The sequence below is a fragment of the Drosophila bipectinata genome, chromosome XL, assembly GCF_030179905.1.
Source record: "Drosophila bipectinata strain 14024-0381.07 chromosome XL, DbipHiC1v2, whole genome shotgun sequence".
Lineage (NCBI taxonomy): Eukaryota > Metazoa > Arthropoda > Insecta > Diptera > Drosophilidae > Drosophila > Drosophila bipectinata.
Window position 1 is genome coordinate 12,463,629 of NC_091734.1, and position 7,763 is coordinate 12,471,391.

Below are 7,763 nucleotides of genomic sequence, written 5' to 3' on the forward strand. Positions count from 1 at the left end.
ATCGAGCTTGATATCAAAAAAGGAATAGAAAGTTTGTCGAAAATCCTGGTGAAATATCAAGCCGAGTTCGATAGGAAGGTGAAGTTTGTGGAGCTGCAGGAGGCCGTCGACGAGATTGATAGAGCCATGCTGGGATACATGGGCAAAGCCAAGGACAAGCTGCCTCGGATTCGCTCTTTGAACTCCGAAGCCCGTCTCACCTACCAAAACTGTGTGGGCCCAGTCTTCGAGTGGTGCATTTCCGTCAACAGCACCTTCAATATCTTCATCGATAAAATTGGGGACTGCAACCTGTCGGAAACGAATAGGATGATAATCTGGAACATAGTAGCGTTAACTCTAGAATCGGGCCTCGAAAAAACCGGAAACTCTTTGGATCTCCTCACCAGAGTCCAAATCAGAACTGCTCAGCTCAAAAATGCGTTTCAAGAGATGTTGCATGATGTCCACGACGATTTCGGTCTAGGGGGCTTCTATGGCAAAGATAAGGCGGAACTGGAGAAGAGGATCAAAAACAAAGCGGTGTTAGTGAAGACAGGAATTGCCTCATTCGTTGGCGCCTTGTTTGGTGCGATCGGTGCCCTGGTTTGTGGAACGATTGGTGCTGCACTGGGCTTGTTCGCCGCCTTTGCCACGTTTGGTATCACCGAAATAGTTCATTGGAAACAAAAGAAAAGCTACGAGGAGCAAATAAAGATTATTGATCATTTCTTCACGGAGCTGACGCAAAGGATTGAGAATGCCACCGAAATAGTGAAAGATATGGAGAGTAACCTGGAGGAGGACAAAACCAACCTTCACAAGCTCCGAGGACATATTTCAGGTGCCGATATTGTACGTTTTCCCCCAAAAACTCATACTTTTCAATACTTTAATTTTTATATTTTTCTTTATTTTAGAAACAAGGGGTATTGTTGTCTGACATGGCTTCTCTGCGAGTCACATTTATTCCGGACATCAAGGATTTAAAGGATAGATGCGACAATTACGTGAACTGGCACGGATACAATGCTCCCTTTTATCAGAAGAACAGTTCCAGAACTCGTCGTGCAGCCTCCACATTCTGCGAAAGCCAACGAGCAACTGCAAAACACATGTTAGCCGAGTCAGGGTCTTCGAACTCCACACAATCTCAGGAATTGGGTCGCATCATTGACCAAATGGATTGTGGTGGCTATATTCCTCCATATTCCGTGGATCACCATGGATTCCAAAAGTGGCGTGCATAGAGATGATTTTTCCGAAATGCAATTCAATGCAATATGTTGGAATGTATCAAAATCACGATGAATAAAAGTCAAACAAGTTACTTTTTTACGACCAAAAACTATAACCTCTTATAATTATTTTTTTAAGTATTATGATTTTGGTCAAAGGTGTGCAACGCAGTGAAGGAGACATCTCCGACCATATAAAGTATATATATTCTTCATCAGGATCACCTCCTGAGTTGATATAAGCATGTCCGTCTGTCCGTCTGTCCGTCTGTCTGTCTGTTCTATTTAGACTGTTCTCAGGGATTTGGGGGGTGCCCGTGGGCGCGATTATCTATATAGAGATTATCTTTCGGAATATTTAGGGATATTTATAGGATATAGGATATTTAGGATATTTAGGGTCCATATGGGGTCTTCTATATTCTTAAACTTGCATAAAACTTGACGATTGGAAGTTTTATATTATAGAAAGACTTTTCTTAAAATTCATGTTGTAAGAGCTTGGTTAAACTTGGCCAACACACCCGCTATTTGCTTTATATGTACATACATATAGTACATTTATTTTCCGATAGAAACCTTACTTTTATCTTACGAATAATCTTATTTTCCTTTAACGGCCAGTGTTTATAAGCTTTCTTTCTTCCCAAAGTTTTTATTTTGTTTTTTTTTTTATAAAAGTTTTTCTTTGTGATGCCTTTAGATACTATGGAGTATTTATTTTGATAAATATTATTTAAAAAGTTTGTATAAGCCTTGTCTGTATTGCCATCTGTCCGGTAGTTTGTTTGTCCGTAACATTTTGTATCTCTTATTAATACTAACTTAGTATACTATAGTTTTGGGTGCTTTTCTTAGTTGAAACTTCTACTGTCTACTGTCTGTCTATGCTTCCGCTTGTCCCTTTCTCCTTATGACCTTTTATTCACACTATACTATCTAAAAGCCCTTAATATTGATCTTTACCTTCTTTCAGGCCACTATCTAAAATATGTATCTCCCCGAGAGCATCCAAAATTCACCTTTCCCTTAGTTTAGTTTTTTTCTCGGTTTTTTTTTTGTATTTGTTTTGCTTTTGGTCGTTTGTCATATGTCTCCGCACATACGAACACACATGCAAATGAGGTCCTCTCGACAAAGGTCAAAGGTCCTGCGAATTAAGCTCTGTTCCTCTCGAAATGCCACAGTGCGGTCCATAAACTGTCCACTGCCCCCACATCCTAGCCAGATTTTGCTCTCGCTTTTGTGTTTGCGTGTTTGGGCCAAATCGCTTGTTTGATGAATCACCACGAAAATACGTAATAATATTGGGTTAATTTATGGTTTATATGCAAATTGGCAATACAAAGGTTATACCTGGTTGTTGGCCTGAAGTGTTAGGTTTGGTGGCCCAAAAAAACCAAGTAATATTTAAAATATTTATTTGCTAATAGTAATACTATTCATACTTGGCCAACTATAGATACCTATTATGCATAATTTATAATGAATTTTTTCCCAACTACTAAGCACCTAAAAGTCGGATAAAAATAACTAAGAGTATATTTCCATAAAGAAGTGCCAATGTGGCCAAATAAAGAAAGATGAAAACCCACTGGCTGGCGAACTCAATTAAATGAAAATTGAATGTTATCAGCGGAGTGCACACACGCAATGAACACGCCACACCTGATGGTGTCCTGATGGTGTCCTGATGGCTGCTGCCCCTCCACCCACACTCTTGCCAAAAACACGCCAACCAAATAAGAGAGAGAGAGCTGGCAAAGAAAAAATTTTATGAAATATGGCCAAGAAATTGAAATTTATGTCTCTCACTTTTTTATATATTTTTTGGTTGCCGCCTCAAAAAAAAAATGAACGCATACATGAGCGTTTGATTTAAGGCTTTAGAGATACATATTCTTATTTATATGTACATATGTAAGGATATGTATATCTATATAAAAATGTATTCACATGTTGGGAATAAAACATAAACATTTTGAGAGGATTTTACACCTGATCGCATTGTGATCCCTTTTAAAATTCTCCTCCCCCATATTTGTTTGGGATTTTCTATTCAAATATTTTTTTCCATTGATTTTTAGGGTTGACTTTTATTAAAATGAAGTGGGGTACCTTTTTTTAGCCTTTTTTTAATGTTATCATTTAATAATCGTACCTGGTTCTTGTCTCTCTTTCAAGGAGCCCCAGAAAGTAGGCTACAATTTTCGCGAATCAATATCCCATCTGTGCAGCTGGCTGATAAAAATACTCAGAACCTACATATCTTGTGGTAAATGGCAAATGCAAATCATTTCAACCTCGCCTTGGTTATTTCCGGAATAATTCCACAAGTGCACAAAAAATACACAAATACTCGCATGTTCACCTCGAGTGGACATCTGCACATGCATACATATTTTCTCGAGCTCTAAATAAAAACGAATCCCTCAAAGAGCAAAAAATATGCTTTAAGCTGCTTTTTGTTGGCTCAATGAAAGGAATGTTTAGGTTTCTGTATCAATTGAATCGATCGTCTGACAGCTGACGATGCCATTCAAGATGGGATTTGCAAACATAACTCTCGAGCAATAAGCGAACAAAAATATGCATGGGTAATGGGGCACTAAGGTAATGTACATATATTTTTTATTGCCAGTTGATTGGAAAAATTTTGGTATTTTGTAGTAAAGACTTTCAAGGTTATGAGTGATTTTATTTTTTTATACTTCTAATATGGTTAATTCGTATTTCCAACAGAGATTTCTTTACAATTTGAACGGGCTTTTCATACCATTGGTCCTTTGAACCAATTATGATTCTTTTCTTGTTTGAAATATAAGCTTTCATTTATTAGTTCGAAGGACATGCATCTACTATAGAATATTTAAGCTAATTTTCTTTTATCTTTCACCATTTTTAATATTGAATTTATTGAAAAAACACCAATTGGTCCTTCGAGCCTTCGAGATTTATTCTTATTTCATGATATAAACTTGTAGTTCATAGTTATAAATTTTGTTTTTTTTTTTATTTTAATTTTAATTGTATTTATTAAGTGAAGATCCGTACAGCATAAAATGTACCTTAACAACACATGGTTAGAAAGTGAAAAAATAAACCAAACCTCAATACAAATATGAAGATTACATTATGGCATATGGCTGCCTTATTGGTTCCTAATTGTTGTGACAAAGCCTTGCCGTTTAAGGCGACTCAAAGGTCTAGTTGGAAGTAGGTTTTTAGCAAATAGGCTACGTTGTCTTAAAAGTCTTTCACTGTATCGGCTTATGTGCCTACCAATCTGGTCTTCTACAGTATGTAGGTTTAAATCTTAATGAAGAGTGGTCCCGCGAAAATACCAGAGAAAGTCAGGATACAATATACATATGTAGTTCTAAATGCATCGAGTTCTAAGTGTACTTAGTTAAGGCACATTAAGCTTATTTCCTTAGAATTTATTCCACTTTTTAATGTCCAATTGATTCTCCATGCCATTAGTCCCTCGAGCCAGATTTCTACGATAAATTCGATGCTTTCTAGCCTCTGTTAATATTAGTTAAAAAAGTTACTTTATTGTTAATTAATTTTTATTCAAATCCTTTAATTTTGCACCTCCATGTCGCATTTAAATTCATGGGTGTCGTCTGTTTACATTTTTGTGGATATGGTAATGAGGGGCCTACCCGCTTTTCTCACTTGGTTTTTTATTCGTTTTTTGTGTGGTTTATTATCTCCGCCTACTTTTTGATTTACTGCACCACCACAAATGTCCTTATTGTTGTTGTCCTTGTGTATGCTGCTGCCACAGTTGTTATGCATATTTTCGTTATTTTTTCTTGTTTTTTACGTGGTGCCCATAAAAAATGTATGTTCTCAAAAAATGAGTTCAGAGTCAACATAAAACATACCCTTGAATTAAAGGATATATGCATATGGGTCTTTGAAGCAGTTTCCAATGATTGATGATTTAAATTTATTTTCATTAAAATTAAATTGTCAAATACCAAAATAATACATTTATTATAGTTAGTAATTTTTACAGGATACCCATTGCTGGGTTGTTTTTGGCAATGTCCTTGTTTTTAAGACACAATTGCTGTTGCTTTGCTGTTTGTGATGCTGATAGGTTATGCTGTTCTTGGCCCTTTTTGGCTTTTGGGCGCATTTTAATTTGCATTTTTACAATTTCCCCAACAATCTTTTATATTTTTATGCATTTTATATTCTCGTTATTATTGCCATTTGCCATTTTTCCTGCCAGTTTATTTGCCTTGTTCCAGTATGTATGTCAGAGTGTATAGTATGTTGTGTTGTGCTTTGGCCGCCGGCTCTGTTGCCATTTTCTTTATATTTGAATTGGCCATTTTATGGCAGGGTACTACATACATACTACCTCAGTTCTAGTTGGGAATATAACAACCTACCATACATGGTTTTTGAATTTTTAGTTGAAATTTGAGAAAATAAAACCAAGTCCCCTATAAAACTAAACTTTATTTTTTACTTTATCTGGGAAATACAATTTCCGATTTAATGGGATTCTGTGAAGCAAAGGACGAAAAGGATTTCTGCGAGGCTGTGGAAAGTGAGTGGTTTTCCTTGCTGGGATGTCCGGATAAACGGCTAATCCAGCGATAAATATTCATTTTTATGTTTTGCCGTTTCCAGCAGCAGTTTCTCTTGCCATTTGATGGAAGGATTTAATGGCCGCCCCTTTTCCTACAGGATGCCACAGGTTGCAAGGACTCGAGGGGGTACTGACCATTAAAACATAGAGCCCCTGATGGCCTCGCTGCCGAAAACCGCACTGTAAACGCTATAATTGCATTTTAAGTGGAAATGGCTCTCGAGATTTTTCGGCGGCATTTTCCCGCGCGTTTTCCGTCGCGTTCGCGTTTCGTGTGCGGTTTTTGTCGCCCAGAAAAAAAAACCTTTTCACATTTTTTTTCTCTTTCATATATATTTTTTTTTGCATTTATTTGTGGTTTTTGCTTTCCCGAGAGCTGCTTTTAAAAATGATTTAAAAAGCGTTTTCGGGTTTGCAACTGGCATCGATTGAGTCTGTGGTTCGAAATTTTTAATTTAAACAACTTTTCAGCGACAGTCTTCTGGAGAATCTACATATATTTTAACCATTAAGTGCAATTGAGATCAGTAGAATAGGTTTTTAAATTGAATCTAAAATAAGTCTCGAACTATAAATTTCTTTAGTTGTACTCCCCTGGTTCTTTCTATTCTTAAAGATTAAAGTTTTTGCATTTTCTAATTAAATGTTTCCTTTCCTTCAATGTCCTCCAACCTCTTTGTTGCTGTTATGGGATTTTTTTCAAAGGATTTAATGTCCTGGACTTGATTGTGACAACTGTGTGATTCTGGCCACCAGGATGGCTGCCTGGTTGGTAAGTAAATGAGTCACGCACACACGCCATGTCCTGGCACATTTCGATGCACAGCCCCCTCGGATCCTGGCCAGCGTTAATGCAGTTTTTCCTGGCCCTCGTCCTGGAACAATGAGGCTGAGTTGCCCGGCAAGTGGCAAGGAAATGGAGTGGCCTCCAGGGGGGCCCGAGAAGAGGGTGGACAGAGCAGGGGCATGCCCCCACGTTGACGGGTAAATGAAATTACGGCCGCGCTGTCGCGCCAGAGGAGAAGGACAAATCCCTTTAAATAAATCCTGGCGTGAAAACAGAAAAAGCAGAAAAAAATACAGAAATGAAATGGGTTACAACCGAAAGCGAGAAAAGACGAAACGAAACGAAATTAAATTTAAATTAATTGCCATGATTTGTTAGGTGTGAGCGCATTCACACATTCCCACAAAAGGATATATGTAGGCTGGCTGGCAGGACCTGGTGTGCATAAATCATAGGAACAGCTTACAAAGGTTAATTAGGTTACCCCGGGACGGGGGCTCTTTATTCATTTCATTTCTTATTTTTAAAGCCACTCTTAGGTACTTAGCCTGGCGGGGATGTGAAGACTCCTTCTTAAGCAGCTAGAAAGCCTCGCGTTCATAAAGAAAGGATACATCTTACAGACTACATATGTATGTATATCGACTGTGGAATCAAGAATATGTATTACATATTATTATACTTATATTACAAGAATATTATACTTAGACTGATATTTATATCTATAAGTTACTTTGTGCAGAGATGCTCTTGAACTCTTCGAGTGCCGGGCATCAACGTTTTAGTTTTAAGCCGTAAATTAACAAGATAATTATGTTCTTTTTTATACGAAATTATTTCAGAAGTAGGTTTTAATATTTTTACGCTTTTGAAAATATTTTCAAGCCGAAAAAAGATGAAGCCACTGACTTGTAAGCCTAAAATCCGTTAAATAAGTTGTTTAGATCAGGCGCCGAGTTATTTGCTCGGCAGCCACAATATTTACACCAGCATGTCCTGTGCTCTGGGCGCGTTATCCTTTATCCTTTTCGCTGTCTCTCTCTCTCCATTTGAGTTTGACTGTTGAGTCATCGACAAAAGGCAAATACACGAGTGCAAAGCAAATACATTTGCAGACGTGCCGCCGCAAAATATTTTCTCAACTCTA